We start from the raw sequence: 16,816 nt of genomic DNA on the forward strand, positions 1-16,816 counted from the left end.
CAAACGTTGGTCGGCAACATACTTTTGATAGTCTTTTGTCTACTGATCGACTAAAAATTAGTTGCCCTAATGTCTTTTAAATATAGCTGTTGCAGCAACTTTTACTCATGTAAATGCCACTGACATGTCTGAAGTTTGAGTCCAATTTAAAATGAGACTGACAAATAGTTCTCCTAATTACAATGCAATGATGTTCTTGCTGCTTCACCTGCATTACGAAAATTATCAATGCCTTTTAATTATGCAAATTTTTCTCCTCTAACATGGTAAGCAGTGTTCTCATGAGTATTTTAGTTGTTTTCAGATACATTTGTGACATTTTCTAATATTAGCTTCCTTATGCTTTATCAGTCTCTAAACTCTAAACCTGTGATTTCTGCTAATTGAATGCTGTAATATCCTGTTCTTAGCGTACTTGTATGTCCTGTGGCAATAACATTATTCCATTTATCTGATGTCTTTATTAGATGTTTTTGTTTCATTTAGAAAAAGAAGAAAGGGTTAGTTTTTCTTGGCTCTGAGCATGTATTCAGAAAACTCCCACAGTCCACACCCATCACAAAATTATCCTCTTCTTATAAATAGTTTCATGATTCTTAGTTCTTTGCAGTGCCTTATTATCCTTTTTAAAAGTACTTCAGTGGTACTCTCATTAAGCAGGAACTAATACACCCACTATTTGTTCTCAGACTCAAAAGCTAGATATGTTAATTGTATTTGTGTGCTTGTCATACATATACTACAGATTCATGGGAACATGCTCTTCCAAAACTTTTCTCATTTTGGTTTTCATGAGTGAATTCAGAAACTACAACATATAGGAAATGTCACTCTATCAGTTTTGAGGAGTCCCTCTGGCTTGCTAAAGTTTCGAGTGGAGTATGAGAAGGGACAGATACAATCAGTAAGAGCTGTCTTATCTGTGGGAGTTTTCTCCATGAGATGTTTCAAGGGAAATCCTAAGAACCCATTTCAAGGTGACAGATAGCTTACCTCCAGGTGAGATGTCCATAAGAGAACTTCCAAATATTGCAGTTTTCTATCTGTCTTGGAATGTTTATGTCTATAAACATGGAGGTGATAAGACTTCAAGTAGATCATAGGAATGGTGTAGTAGTAATTTAGATTATTGTTTGTGTAGTTCTATCAATATGATTATTATATGTTTTTACCATGGTTGGTCATCGAAGTTACATTCTGATGTCTATATTTTTCAAAATGTCTCATAATAGAGGCAAGGATGCCATTTTTCTTGGTCCCACACAGTCTTCATTTAACAGTGTATCAGTTCATCAAATGAAAAAGTATGTAATTTGCAATGAAGGTAGTAATTATTTGTGACTATTTACTTTTATTATTTGAAGGTTTTGAGATACTGTATACTTTGAGATACTACTGTATCTGTGTATCTGAGAATGTTCTGAGAACTGTAAACAATTAACTCTGATTTTTGTTAAATTTTGTTCAGATTGAATAGGTAGGTATGATAAAAAGGAAAAGATTGGTAAACAAAAGGTAAATAAAGTCCCGTATGTAAGAGTCAATATGATGTGTGTAAAGGAAATTCATATTTCTTCAGTAATGTTAATAAGTTTGATATAATGGACTTGGATTTTTAAAAGACCTTTCATAAGGTGTCTCAGCAGAACTTCCTAAAGAAACTAATCTGCCATAGGAAAGAGGAAAGTTCTTCTCAAGATTAGTAACAGCTTAAATGATAGGAAATAATAAATGTCTAGTTTTCTACAATAAACATAGTTTACTATCATAAACCTGCTAGGATATTTGCTGTGGAATGTGTTCATAAATTGTCTGGAAAAAGACATGAAAAGCAACGTGATAAAGGTTTTTAATGATGGAGAATTATTCAAAACTAAGACTGATTGTGAAGAGTTGCGGACTACTCAAAATTTTAATTGAATGGATGACAGAATTGCACATAAAATTCAGCATTGATAAATACTGAATAATGTTTGGAGGGAAAAATGATCCTAACTATACAGACCTTGGGGCTTGTAGGCCATTGGTCTGAGAAAAATGTCCATGGGGCCAGAAATGAGTATGGAGCTCCTCCCTGGCTGTTCAGCACCTTTCCTGGACTGTCACCTCTTGTCTGTAACAATCGACAATTCTTAATTTTGGTAATTTATAGTCGTTTTTACAGCAGCCTGTCAGAGTACATAGGCTTTGTAGAGGCCATTTGGAAGTTTTGGGTAGCTTGATGGGAAGAAATATGTCTTTTCTTCACTGTAAAGGTCCAGGGATGTAGAGGAGGTAGGTACCAATCCGTTTGCTGTAGCAACATGAAAAAGTCTGGTTGGTGGAAGGTTGTGGCAAGTTGGCATCTGGTGCAAGACGTTTTAAAGCCTAAAGGCACCTGCCTTACCCGCTCTAATGCACTGAATGACAGGAGAGGGCGGGTAAGGTCTGGATCCAGAAACACCACGGGCTTGGGACACATTTCTCTGGTCACGTATTGAACTCCTGTGGAAGGGGAATTGGAGAATGTGCTTATCTCCACTCCTTGCAAAAGTAGAAGGATACCAAGAAGCATGTTAGCAGCCTCCTGGCAGAGGATGACACCTCTCTAACAAATGCACAGGAAATGTGAGAAGAAAGGGCTTTCTGTGTCGACCTTCTCTTTGAGTGCTGTTGATTAGGGCATTTGCCGAGCCTTGTGAGATTGGTCACAATTGGTCAGCATGGGGACTGGAAACAGCTGAAGCTGTGGGAGATTTAGGCAGGGAAGAGAGGGAATAACATTGATATTGTCTCAGCACCTAGATGAAGACCTGAGGGGAAGGCATGGGATCATCTTCTCCTAGAGTGACAGGAGTCAGGGTCAGGGCCTTGATTTTTTGGAAAGGTGGTAACCAAGTACTTGTCTCTTCAGAATGGATTTTTAGCTGGAATCAGCTCAGGCAAGCTCTACCTTCTCAAGGACCATATCCAAGGTTTTCTCAAGGACTCTGAGAGGAGTAGGATGGTGGTTTTACTCCTTTCTAGGACTGGCTCTACACAGAGTTATCCTGGGAGATGGGGCTATGGATGCCTCAGTGACCTCCTCTAATAATGTGAAGGAACCCTGTCCTCCCCTCCCCATGAATTATGCTTGCCATTTTTGTCCCATAGCATAAGTGTCCAGCCTCTCCTCATGGGTGTCTGCAGAGGGATGGCTAGCCAAACTGGGCTTGTGGGTGAGCAGGACCTGGGAGGCAGTGTACAAGAGGAAGAGAGTAAGTAAGGATCAGTGGGAGAAAAAATGGTGTCTTCTTGCAAGGTGCACTCTTCCACATTCTGTGGTGTCCCTCTTTGCCTCCAGCTAAGGAACCTATCTGTCTCGTGTTTGGCAGCTTTGGCTGGCCGAGCATACATGCTGCAGGGGCATCTTAGAACCTGCATGAGCTTTTTGGTGGTGCCGTGGAGGTGTGGGGAAGACATCTGTGGATGGTCAACACCTTTCATTATTCAGAGTGACCATATTACTTCTTCCTGGACCAAGGGGCAATCTCTCGTTGTCCTGGGGCCTAGCAGAGGAAGAAGCTGGCTTCTCAGGTACAGCAGTGAACTCAGCAGAGGGGTCCTTTTAAAGACACAATAAAGGACTCCTGTAGCCCCCCCTCGCCATTCCACGCAGTGCCACCAGCACAAGCCTGGGTCTTGCTCTGGTTGGTTCCTGTCCTGCAGGTGGCTGGTAACTGCCGTGGGGCTGGGAGTGAGGTGGGTTAAGGGATGGAAAGAGTACTTTTAGGGAGGAAGAGGGAAGAAAGCTGACCGAGGGGAACAGGCCCTGCTCCTGCTGCGGCGGTTAGCGTGTGCCCAACCCTCTGATTCACATGCTGGTAAGGTCGGTCAGTCCATCTCCATGTGCTGGCTACGAGCTCGGTTTGCACAGTAGCCACTTGAAATGAGGAGCTGTGTTGTGTACCAGGAGCAAAGAGCTTTAGGCCTGGGAGGTGGACTCTTAGTCCAACCCAGTCCAGTAGTCAGTGAAGAGAAGCAGTAATATGTCATATACTTGAGCTGTCATGAATCCCATTAGTAAATCAAGGATCACAGTACTAGGAGTTGCAAATAGTTCATAGACTGAAGTATGTTCAAACAAACAAAACATGTAGAACAGCTATGACAAGTAGGTACATTAAAATGATATATTTACTGTAATTTATGAGTGAAGCCAAAGTCTAAATTCACTGAGTAAATAAATGATTCAAAATGATTAATTTACTTTTATTAAGTGAGAGGACTGAAGAGTGCTAAGTTCTGAGCAACTGGCATGTGATAATGACTGCTCCTGCAGAAAAGCACAATGGGAAGTTGTCTGAGTCACTCACATCTACCACTGGCTTTTCTGTAAATTATAAGTCATTAAAGGCCAATATGTCTACTCTGGAATTTAGTAATTTTTACCTTACTAAAATGTTTTTAATTTAATTTTTTCCTCATAGCACTAGAGGTTGAAACACTTATTTTGAGCATCCTGGGGAAAGTAACCATGATCTAAATCTGACCCAGTAAGCGAACGCCTTATTTTGTATTACTTTATTGAGGGATAAAAAGCTAATTTAAATTTTTTCATTGTCAATTCATTTCTTGGTTTCACTGCAATCAGTGCCAATTTTGCTTGGCAATTCAGTGATTTTAGGACATGTATCTTCTAAGAACAGAGTGAGAACATCACCTTATTTCTTACAGATCATCAGATGACCACCAGATGGGGGAATCTTTTTGTCTTGGACTGAGTTTAAATCAACAGTTTAGATGTGAAAGACTCGATATCTCATTAGCAATCCCTTGATCCACCCAGTTCCCCTGGCTGCTGTTTTAGAATGATAATCCCAATCATTCTTCCAATCTTTATAAGCAATCAGTTTTAAGTGCAACTCTTAGAAGATAAGACTTTTCCTGTCAGTCCTACAAAAAAAAAAAAGAAAAAGAAAAACAGGTGAGTTAGAGGCTTTGATTAGATAGGTATTCCTTTTAAGTCAGTTTTAGTCATTGTAGATTTTGTTTCTGCATGCTTGAAAATGAGCCTCCTAGCCAATTTAGATTGGCTTGAGTACTTCAAATAGTGCAATAAATCTTTTCTGTAATGCACAAAATTATTTTTAACCTGACATAAAGGTAACTTCCAGGTACCTTAACCTTTCCAAAAGGATCATAGATTTGGTTGAACTTCAAAACCCCTTTAAAATCCCCAAATCATCTGACAAAACACCTTCTCACTTAGATTAATACTTTCTTTAATAGAGTGCCACTCATATTACTTGATCTCTCTAGTGTGCAGACAGGGCCTTTGTAAGGTATTTGCTAAAAAGCTAGAATTTTGAGTGTAAATAGAAATTGAGTTTATTCCTTTTCCTGGAACAGTGATGAGATCATCGCATCAGCTTTGTATTGTGATGTGATTAAGTTTGCACTGTGACTCAGTTACCTTGTCCTGGAGGACAAAGTTATAAAATTGACTGCCGCTGTAGGTATGGGAGCAAAAGGCAGTATCATGTGGCAGACATCCAGATATTCATTCTGCGTCCGAAAACATTAAGCCCTGTGTTTTTAAAACTATACAACATGAGTGTGTAATGACTTTTTTAATGAGAATCTGTCTGGTTTCATTTCCATAACAGTGTTAATATTTAAATTATTGACCTAATCAGGTTAAGTGTATGAGCTGCACCATCTAATTTCAAGGCACACCTTGTTCATGGTAGTTGTGCAATGGCAAACTCAAAACAATGATGTAATTAGCTGTACATCAGCAAAAATGTCTGAAGGGTTTTAACCTGAAACCTCTAAGAGAAAACAAACTGCTTTATGAAGTTGAAAATGCTTAATTTGGAACCTGCACATATTTATGATGGGTATTATCATGTGATAATAGTACTTCACAACCTTTTTTTTCATAGTCAAAAAGAAAATGAGAGGAAAAAATATCCAGTTCACATCCTGATTAGATCATAGCTGAAAGCTGTGTTGTCGGTAGCCTTTTGTACACAGTTCGATAGGACTGTCTATTCAGCTGAAGCCAAGACTGCCGTAGTGGCGGTGCTGTAAGGTAAGTGTAAAAGGTTCACTGCCCCATCTGCGTGGGCGAAGTTTCTCAGAACCCTTGCATTCATTAGGATTGCTTTTAGCCAGTGGTATCCGTTTCCTGAACACTAAATTCACCCACAAGATAAAAGCAAAAAGCCGATGCATGTATAAAAGAAAATGTTTGTTCCTCTGCTGATACTCAAATATAACATATTTTGAGATAACAAAAGCTACAAAGAATAGTTTTCTCCCTGAAATACTTAATCATGTAAGTCAAGATTGAAGTTTAACTTGTCTCAACAAGTATCTCATGGCCAAACAAACAGTGCACCACAAAACTGGTTAACATTCAGCCACAGCAACTGGACTCATATTTATTAAAATTTTCAATAGGACTTGCTTGACACTTTTACAGAAAAGTCGCTTCCCTATTTTTTTTTCGCAGTAGATGTTGCCTTCTAGGCTGTTTCTTCAATCTAAGCATCAAAATGGGGATGTAAAGGTCAATCTTTGCTGTATTGCAGAGTTACAAAGAAAAACATTTTGTCTTTAAGCGAATGTTTTCCTATCCGAATTAAACTGTTCACTTTCTATAGGAAAAAGACTTTTTAATATGGCAATTCAGTGGATTTTCTGTTTATGGAAGGACAGATCCTCCCTCTGTTGTTGACTTATTTCTTCAAGTTTTATCTCTTTGTGAGACAACACAGCTGATTGTATGGCACTCAAGTCTTTTACAACCAGGAGTAAAATGAGTTAGTGTAAAGCACCATCAGTGGTGGTTCAAGCCAGCCCACTTAGCATTGCAATTAGTGGGTGCATATGTACATAGATTTCACATTCTAGCTAAGTGGCTGGTAATTTCTTAAACTGTTTAAACTCAGGTACTTGTGATTGATTTACTTAATTGCATGATTTTAATTTAGGAAAAATTTGTTTAACTACACAATGCAAAAGATAAGCTGGAGTATCTATGGTAACTCAGTGCCAGACAGCCTTCCATGTGGTGAGGAAGAACAATGTAAGTAGATATGTTGTAATTTCTACATTCACTTCTTGACACTGTGTTAGATACTTCCTTGCGTTGTCCCACTTAGACAATCACAACTGGGTGATAATAAAAATAATTTTATTAAGAGGAAATGTCCTTCCCAAGCTTGTGAGCTGCACAGACAACCCTTTGCTTTGTTCTGTCTGCTATGAAGTATTTATGCAGAGTTGTCTTGTGTTGCCCTTCTTTTTATGCTGTCAGGGGTGAGTGACTAGCAACTTGAGTTTACCCTTAAATAAAGTGAACCTTGGCCTTCCATGACATCTTTTATCAACACTAATACAGTGTATTGCCATTCATGTCACTAGTTAGTGACATCATATTTGACTTGCAGTCTTCTCTTTTGTTGGTGATAGAAGACTGCCAGGTTGAAGAGCTAGATCCTTTTTGCTCCCTAGAGAAAAAAAAAAAAGTGGTTTATCTTCTCTTTGCAAGTTTCTGCTGTAAATCATTTAACCTTGTCTTAGAGCCCTTCTGTTTTTGCAGTTGCAGCAAAGAAATTCTGCAGTGTTTATATTCATCTGTATCTTGAAATATGATTATAAAGAACAGCAAGATGGTATTATGGTGGGGACAGCTGCAAGGGTTTCTCTCATCCATAGACTGCCAGGAGCTGGATCTCGGTGAATTGACAAAAGCATAGGAAAGCTTCTCGGGGAGTCTGTTCCTGCCAGTCACTGATGAAACTGGTAGTCAGCCAAGTGTGAGTTGAGGTAGGGAGAGGAAAATGGGGAATGAAATCGTCAAAACACTACTTGCCTGATATCACTAAAGCAGCAGGGTTGAGGGTGAAGCATATGGAGTCCAAACAGAACTGAAATGGCTAATATTGACAAAAAAAAACAACGTGAATGACTGAAGACTTGTGGTTTTCTACAGTGGGAGATGCAGGGAGTGGGGATGATCTCGGAAGTAACTGTGAAGGCTTACTTGCAAGTTGGCCTGCAGAACTATTCATTCTGCATGAAACTTACTCAGTCTGTTCATTTGGAACAAGTAATGCAAGTCTGAAAATATGTGTTTGTCTGCATTAGGTGTGGTGTTGGCTGCCATTTTGGCTGATGGTTGTTTCACGAGTGACGTGGCAGTATTCAGCCAATCTGTAATGGCTGGTCCTTAATGACCCTGGATGTAGGGAATCACATAAGGGACAACCTATTCTTAATTTTAGAGAGCAGCGAGAATGGAAAGTCTTTATTGCAGTGGCTGGCATACCGGGAACTCATGTTCCTGTGGGAAGTTTCTTACCTGCTTGTTTGGAAATGTGTTGGCTTTTCAAGACCTGCCCCTGGGGACTGGCGCTGTGCTGGTATTTGGAAGCTGGGAGCCCAGTGTGATTATGAGGAGATACAGGAGCCATCCCAAAAGCAGAGCTGTCATGTTCGGCAGTGAGAAATACGCTCTCTTTTCACAGGGACAGATGTTTTCCTTCCAGTTGTACAGTGAAACCGACGGTTCTGAAACCTGCACCCTGTTAATTTGATACATAATTCAAGGCCAGCGTAATTCCCAGTGACTATCGCTGCTGTTTTTGTTATGGAGTCCTAATTCATTGTTTCTGTGGGCACGAAAGTATTGCCGGACTCATTTGGTGTTTCAGTGCACTGTAATTTTACTTAGTGCAATTCTGTTGAGATTGCCAAGCTGTGTCATCTGTTGGGCTCATCACTATTACTTCCTTTTGACCTCCTCTCTGTAATTGCACACACATGACTTTCTAGCTGCTATAAAGATACCTAAATGCAACTGGGCTCATTTAAAAAATAACAAAAATAATAAAAAAAAATGTGAATAAACCAAAATATTTCTCTGTGAGGCCAGTGAGGACCAATTAGGTAGCTGTTTGCTTTCTGCCAGGCAGCCAGAGCCATCTGTCACATGACAATGAGCAAGCACAGATTTCAGAAGTCCATTTGTTTTTATGACCGTTTTTACAATTTTATGGAAATTGAACCATTACATAAAGCATAATTTTCCTCAGAATTGATGTTTTAGATACTTATTTCCCTGTTCAGTCATTTGCATATCTAGTTGCTTTATATATAAAGCACAAATACAATGATGCTTTTCTCCCCTAATAAAAAAATCTTCAGACCTAAGTTTTGCCTTTTTCCAGTGTATGAAGGGCTGCCTATGATTGTTACTAAAGGAAAACCCTAAAGGCTTTAGGTCCAAGTTTTATGTGTGCGTAGAAACTATGTCAAGAGAGGTTATAAAGGAACTAATGTTTAATGCTTTATTACTTAGCTTAAAATCATGGTCCATAATGTTTTTAAAGAAGGTTCTGTTGCTCTTTTTATTTTTCAGCTATGTTCTTTTCGTATTCTGGGGTAGCTCTTAATGTAACTCATGATATTCCTGCTATTCTTGGAATGGTAAATCTAAAACATTCCGTCAAGTTGTGCAGATTTTTAGTAGTTGAAGTCCTGTGTTCAAGTTCAGATTACAACCAATGTGAGCAAGAGATTTCTACTTTTGCTTCATCCTCAGCAAAAGTTAATGCTATATAAAGGTTCTGCTCAGGGTAAGCTAAGGATTTTGCGTACCAGATCAGGATTTAATTACACCAACAGGTCTGTGTAAGGACAGCATCTTCTCACATCACTCTGGCTTCATCAAGGCATAGTATTCATTTATTTTCATGAAGAGCATTTTAAATCAAGAAAAGAGACAAAGTCAAGTTGGAGCTATTACTTTTTTTTGAGGCTGTATGCATTAAAAATAAAATTCCTCAGTAAACTGCAAATACTTGGCAGTTTCTAGGGGTTTGGCCAGTTCATTTCTGCACCACAGGCATGGCTGCTCAAGTGTTTGTGTCCTTAGATATGTAAGCATTTATGAAATTGGTAATTGCTTGGTTGCTTGCATACTTCTCCTATACAGTAATTGCCATTTAAAGGTCAGCACTTTCCAATATGTTCTGGGTGTCACTGTTTTTCCTAATAGTGAGAAGGTGAGTTATCTGTAATAAGGATTCTTATACAAGCGTATAAGCATTTGAAATTACTTTGAATCATCATAGCATGAAATATGGCAGCAAAAGATTTAGGGTCAGTTATATTAGTTGCAGTGCCCATGAAAAGAAAAGAAGGCCACCCCTAACCTGTGGAGCATATCAATGAAAGTTGGATATAACTCCAAACAAACTTTGCAGTCAGACCACTTTGTGGTTTTACAGAGAAATATAAAGGATGACAGCTGCTGGAATTCAGGGGTCTTAATCGAGAGTTGAATTGTTAGTCCATAAACAACATCAATGCTGGAAAGAGAGCTACAGGAGTCAACATCTACAAAGGATTGCGAGTTGCTTGTCAGAAGCTATTTTAGGAGAAAAGCTGACAAAGAGAAAAAGAGACTACGAAGGACATTTGAACATGAGAGAGCCTCCTCTTTAGTGAGGGGAGCTCCCATGAGACCAGCAGGGTGAGGCATAGCTGGGAGGTGGTGGTCTCTTCAGGTCCAGCAAGGTGAGGGCAGGTGGGAAGAGGAATTGGAGGGGCTTGCGAGGAGGGCACAAGCTCTGTCTGTGGCCCCATTTTGCCAAAGCTGATGCTTGAGGCCAGCAGGGATTATTGTTTGGTAGACTGAAATTAGTCTGAAGTGGTACCTCAGGGAGTCACTGGCATGCAGATGACAGATGAACTGGTGTTTGTAGATGAGGTCACCAGCAACAGGGTGGCAAGTGTTTATTTTTAATGTCATATTGATGTTGGGCTTGCTTATGAGCATGTGTAACGTGATCCTGCAACACTGTGTGGAAGGCTTCTACAGCACCTTGCAGACACCCGTCAGGACTGCAGTCCCCTTTCCTGATGAAGTTGTTGTGGACAGCTGGGTCTAATGGATGTAAATGGATTGCCCTACCCAGTTCTGTAAAGTCAAATATTTTAAACTCACTGGTTACAGAGGATAGAAACTGCGATAATGGTTATTTTCTGGGTTATAAAGACATTTTGTACGTTCTGAAAATCAGTTGAGAACACTGCTAGCAACAACGCCAAAAATCAAAATCAAACAAGACTGAGAGCCCTCTTCAGTTCAATAATGACCCTGAGGTTTTATGAATCTTCTATAGTGCTTAGATAATACCCCTTAGAGTTGGCAATTTTATAACTTTACAACAACCCTGGAGCACGCCTTTGTGTGCGTTATGGATGTGCTGAAGGGCAGAAAATAGCGTCAAAGTGGAAGGTGTCAAGGAACATCCAAAATCAATTAACAATTATACAGCGTGGGGGAGACATTCCTTGTCTCCCTGCAACTAGCCCTTGAGACAGTGCGCCGTTCAGCCTGCCAGGAGACCCGTGTGTTTCCAAGTTAGCCGTGGAAATTGCTTTGAACTTGGAGTAAACCTGCACACACATACAAATTAGAAGACGACAAAACGTGTGGAATGAAATCTTGGCCTTATCAAAGTCAAACGGAGTTTGTCGCTGACTTCAGTGGAACAAGAATTTTATCCATAAAGAGGGGGAAAAAAATTTTTTTTGAACTCTAAAATCAGAGCTAAGCTGTCTGATGTACTTTTTTTTTTTTTTTTTTTTTTTTTGGTCACAGATACCTGCTTGTTTTCGCACGTATTTGCAGGATCTGAAGGCCACGAAGTCTTTGTAATTTTGTGTCTGCAATCCCTGGCTATAATAATGCTTGCCAAAGCACACCTGGAACACTCATGCTTTTGTAACTTTCATTTCTTGTTTTTATGGTCCAGCAACATTGCTCAGGCCTGTTCAAATGAGTTGGCAATTAGTAACGTAAATACAACCCGTCCGACTTGATCTGTTCTTCCCACATGCACTTTCTGTCTGTCTCTCTCCAGCTGAACCATTTATAGAGAGACGAGTGCTGCGATGGGGTGGATGTCAGAAAGGTTTTTACCACTTCGGATGAGCTCTTTTGGAGAACAAAAATACCATGTGGCCACCCTCATGAGCATGCAGTGTCTCTGAGAGCACGCTGCCCTTGGGTGGTCCTTTTCTCCAGTTGCATAACCTGGCAGGAGTTACCATTATTTTACAGTAAATAAACCATAATTGGTTGAGCATATGCTCTTTGAAACGTCCAGTCCCATGTACCTGCTGAGAGCATGTCTAAAACATGAAACGCCAGATTAAGCACCTCACAAAAGGCCCTTGCAAATATCTGGGATTTTTTGTTGTTGTTTTTGGCTGTTTAGTTTTTATTTAAAAAAATAAATAAATAAAATCCTGCCATAGATTCCAAACTGGCCCAATAGCTAGAGCACTCCCCTGGCAATCAGGAGGGCAGGCTTTCCTTCCCCAAGCTGGCAGTGAAGTGAGGAGGCCGTGCCTCGATCGCGGTGCTCTTCGCTCGTGGGGAACTGCCTGACCCTCCCTGCCTCTCCCCATCTGTGGGAAGCTCTGTCACAGCAGCCAAAAACACAATGTTCACTTGCCTGGAAAAGAGGAGAGGACTGGAAGAGCCTGTGAGCCTGTAGCCTTGTGTAGGGGCACTGAGAAAAGGTGTGGAGTTGCCCCCCATGCAGTTTTTCTTGCCCTTCTGAACACAGCCTGCCCCGTGCTCTGTGCAGGTGTCTAGGTCTCCATTCTGGATTGCTGACCCCTAAAATGTTGTCATTACAGCCTCTACTCTGTAGGGTCTAAATGTTTTGTTGGGTCTGGCCCTTAATTATACCAACGTGGGGCTGTGTTACCTTGAAAGAGTAAGTGTGCAAGCCTACAGCAAGAATGGCAGTGATGGAGCTGATGTACCTTCTCTGGACAATACCACCTTAATGCACGTGCTTGTAGAGGGCTGTATTTTCAAATATCTGTATTTAGTACGTTTGAACATGATCAATGAATCCATCTGTTTTATTTCAGGTAGCTTCTAACCTGCTCAGGTCTGCGTTTGCAGTATCTCCTTGGTCGTAATGCTGTCCTGTTTCTGGCTGTGTTGTTGTGAATTGTGAGTGACAAACCAAGCGGTGGGCTTTCTGTGCTGCACTGCCCGTGAATAGCTCCGTGCTGACAGCCTGGGAGGAAAAGTACCTTTAAATGGGATAGGCACAAATGGTCAGCAATGCTGGAAGGCTTTCTCCTCCAGCCAGGCATTGTGCCTCGTTTCTGAAGCTGCCATCCCATTCACTTCTTTGCTGGGCTGTCACGTCAGCTACGGTGATGCTTTTGACACCACTATATTTTGTGACATTTGCTCTTTAAAAATGAGAATAAGGTCACTCTAAGCAGCTGTGAATAGCCATCAGCTCTCAATCACCACCAGCCCAGACTGCATTTGAAACGGCAGTTTTGGGGCTGAAAAGACGCGGTGTTCAACTGGCAGTCCCTGAGCCAGCCCAAGGTGGTGCAGGAATCAGGAGTCTGAGGTATGCATCTTAAACCGTGGGGACAGCACTTACTGTGAAGACATTATTTGAGATAGTGTCTCGAGGGCAACAGGAATATGCTTAACTCTTTGATTATTTTTTTTCCCAGAAAACTTATCCTTTCTTCTAAATATATTTCATATTCTCCATAGGATCCCAGCTAATGTGCAGATAAAAAATTGTGATTGTTTTTAGTGAAGTATTAGCTGACACTACAGTTCCCATTCACAGAAAACCCTCTGGCTGGGGATAAGCAGTACTTCAGCACGTGCTGATGTTGAAGTGATGCTAACGTTAGAGCTATGACTACCTGGTGGCTCCAGTAAACCAGCCCACGGCAGCTCCCGTGTTGTTTGTGTGGCTGCTCTCTGTCAGCGCTGGCAAAGTTGAGTGAGAACTTGAGCTGACTGATCCTGCAAGGATAATTAGCTTAATTGTGTTAAATTTTGAGGAAAAGGTAGGAAGCATCACTTTGAGGTTAAAATATTGAGGCGTGTTTGGGAAAGGAGGCCAAGTTTATGTGAAAGAGCATTTATGAAATGACTTGCTTGTGTCTGTGTATACAGACATAGTGATGGCACGTAAAAGACATCTCCAGCAGCTGTTTATTTGAGAATATAACATTTGAAGGTGCAACTAAATATGCTCCTGAGTCCTTTCTTCAACAACAACAAAATTACTTATTTTTATTAAAGAAATATTTTATGTTGTTTCCCAATTTCAGTACAGTTTGCTTCACAGACATCAAGCTTGCAGTTTATTTGAAAACTCAACAAAGCAGGAAAATTTCTTTCTCTTCACTATGGTATGAGAGCAGTTTACTACTAGGTCCTTTAACTCAGTCATAAATTAACAAAATGTGAGTTTTGACAAACCAGAGAAAGCAGTATTATGAAACAATAAGCCTTAAGAAAGGAGATTATCTCTTAGATTTCCATGTTTTCTTGAAAATTGAATTGCAAAAGTCATTTAGATCAAGAATCCAATACCAAGCACCATAATACTTGAACAGCTATTCTAAATGGTAGGAAACACTGATCTTTACATATCAGTTATGGTTTCTTTATGTATGACTCATCCTTGTTTAATAGAATTGAAGAGAGGAAAGCTTTGGAATGGTTCTTAGCTTAATAAAGCAACATCATTTTGGGATTCTTACTAAATTCCAATGAGTATACAACTAAACTGAGATTTTAATTACATTTTTAATTAAAGGAATAGGTATCGATTATGTCACTGAGTATTTGTTGTAGCCAGCCCTAACAAATCAGTGTTATTACAAGAGATCATTGAAGCAGTTATTAAAATTCTGCGTGAGCTAGAACTGGGCTGGATAAAAAGATAGAGTCATGCTGGGAAGGAGAAAAAGGTAATGAGATGCATAAAAATACATGTGTTTCCAGAAGTTTGATTGCTGACAGTTTGCTGTGTTATCATAATTTATTTTTATCTATAGAACAAAGTGAAGATAAAAACAGAGCGTTTTTTAAATAGGAAACAAAGTTTTATCTCGGTTCTTGAAAGCAAATGGTGATTCCTAAGATCAGTTGATGTTTCATGTGACCTTTACGTGAAGCAGGATCTCATCTACCTTATGTGAGAGACCTTCTGGTCACTCAGATTTCCTACACAACATAATACAAAAGAGGCAAGCAAGTGTTAGTGGTCAGAGCAATAGCAGCGTGAGGGTACTGGCCAAAAGCGATGGCCAGGTGCAGCCAGGGCCACTCGCCCTGCACCCAGCCTGTGCATTGCCTGCTGCTGCAGCATCGGTGCTCTCCCCTGCCCCGTGTAAGGTGAGTCCGTGGTGTGGATGCCTCTTGGTGGGCAGAAAACAGCTTTCTGAACTCCGGTAATGGGGAGTGGGTGTGGAAGCCTGCTGTGAGGTTCTACAGCTGCATTTTGTCCACATGGGTTTTCGCTAACGCACCTTGTTTTGTGCAAAGCTGTTAGCTGATGCTCTCAAAAAATATATGCCCCGAGTTCATTTGAAACTTAATTTAAAAAATCTGCAGGCTGCTGCAGCTGCTGCTAAAGGCCTGATCCTTTCCCTCCTTGGGGTACCACCTTTACTGCTGACAGGGTCTTGCTGAAGCATTTTGCTATGTGGTGCAGTAGCCCCCAAAGATGGACATCACTGGAACCCCATTGCCTCTGGCTGGAAGTTACTCTGGTCAGTGAAGTGTAACAGGGAGATGGAGTAGATGATCTCATAGGTCTTTCTGTTCCTATCTGTTATAATTTCTGTGCGTATAAAGCCGTTTTAATCCTTCCCATTCAAACGCATTGTGCCCACAGAAACGTATTCTTAATAATGGCACAAGGCGTGCTGCAACACAGGCAGATTTGGGAAATTCCAATGGACTAAGTCATTAACTGAAGTAGAGCATTTCAGAATTAAAAAAAAATATATATATATATACATAAGATTTTATAACTTTAATAACATATTTTGAACATTCTCTGTGTAATGCATGAAGGCCGACCTGTTTGAAGAACGTGGTGGTGATGCGGATTTCAGCACCCAAGCATTAGGTTGTATTAGTGTGAGAGGTGTCTGTAGCCTTTACTTGACCTCAGGGTTTTATGGAGCAGGATCCAGTCTTCAGCGACAGCTCCCCCTTCACCCCCTGTGACCTCTTCCTCTTTCAAGTGTGCGGGGTGAACAAGGGCCATGAGCAAAGAATGTGGCCGTGGCGGAGGAGCTGCAGAGGCTGTGGCAAGTGTTTAGCAGAGGCAGGAGCGCTCCTCGGCACAGAAAAGCAACATCTTGAGGCTGAAGCACTTTTCTCTTTCAGTAACCGTATTGCCACAATTTCATACCTCTTCCTTCTAAAATTCAGGACCCAGATTCCAAAATGTCTTCTGTAAGTACAGGATGAGAATGAAAGAAGGATGGATGACAGAAATACAAACAGAGGGGTTCAAAGATAACCTCAGGAGACTAAAAAGGCTTAATGACCCGTAATCAGGATTTACCAATGATTTGTACTTAGGTAATTGTTCACTGTTTTTTTTTTTCCCCCAACACACAGGATAGATCTTCATTTACTACAGACAGAGCCCTGTTCCTGCGTAACTGCAGGATGTTATGATTATAGCTGTAGTGACACTGGTGTTTCAGAATCACCGCTGATAAATGATGGTGGGCTGGTAGCTGTAAATACAGCTTCTCTTGTGATTTAAGAGGGAGACTTGAAGGCATATCGCCTGGATGCTTGATCAATGGTAAATCGGGCCAGCCATGGCATGTTAAAGCTTAAAAGTCCTTGCCAGGTTTGGGGATTAAAAATTGTCGTTCCAAGCATTAACTCCCGGTATCAAAATAATCAGCTGCTCTGGTCCTTTTCCTTTCCTTTTTGCCAAGATTTACTTACCTTTGTAAG

General features: G+C 40.6%; 1 protein-coding gene across 4 annotated transcripts in view; it reads left to right on the forward strand.

The window, feature by feature from the left end:
• Positions 1-16,816, forward strand: part of ULK4 (unc-51 like kinase 4) — a 231,653-nt gene that overhangs the window by 210,571 nt on the left and 4,266 nt on the right. The window lies entirely within an intron of this gene.

This window comes from Anas platyrhynchos, chromosome 2 (genome assembly GCF_047663525.1).
Source record: "Anas platyrhynchos isolate ZD024472 breed Pekin duck chromosome 2, IASCAAS_PekinDuck_T2T, whole genome shotgun sequence".
NCBI lineage: Eukaryota > Metazoa > Chordata > Aves > Anseriformes > Anatidae > Anas > Anas platyrhynchos.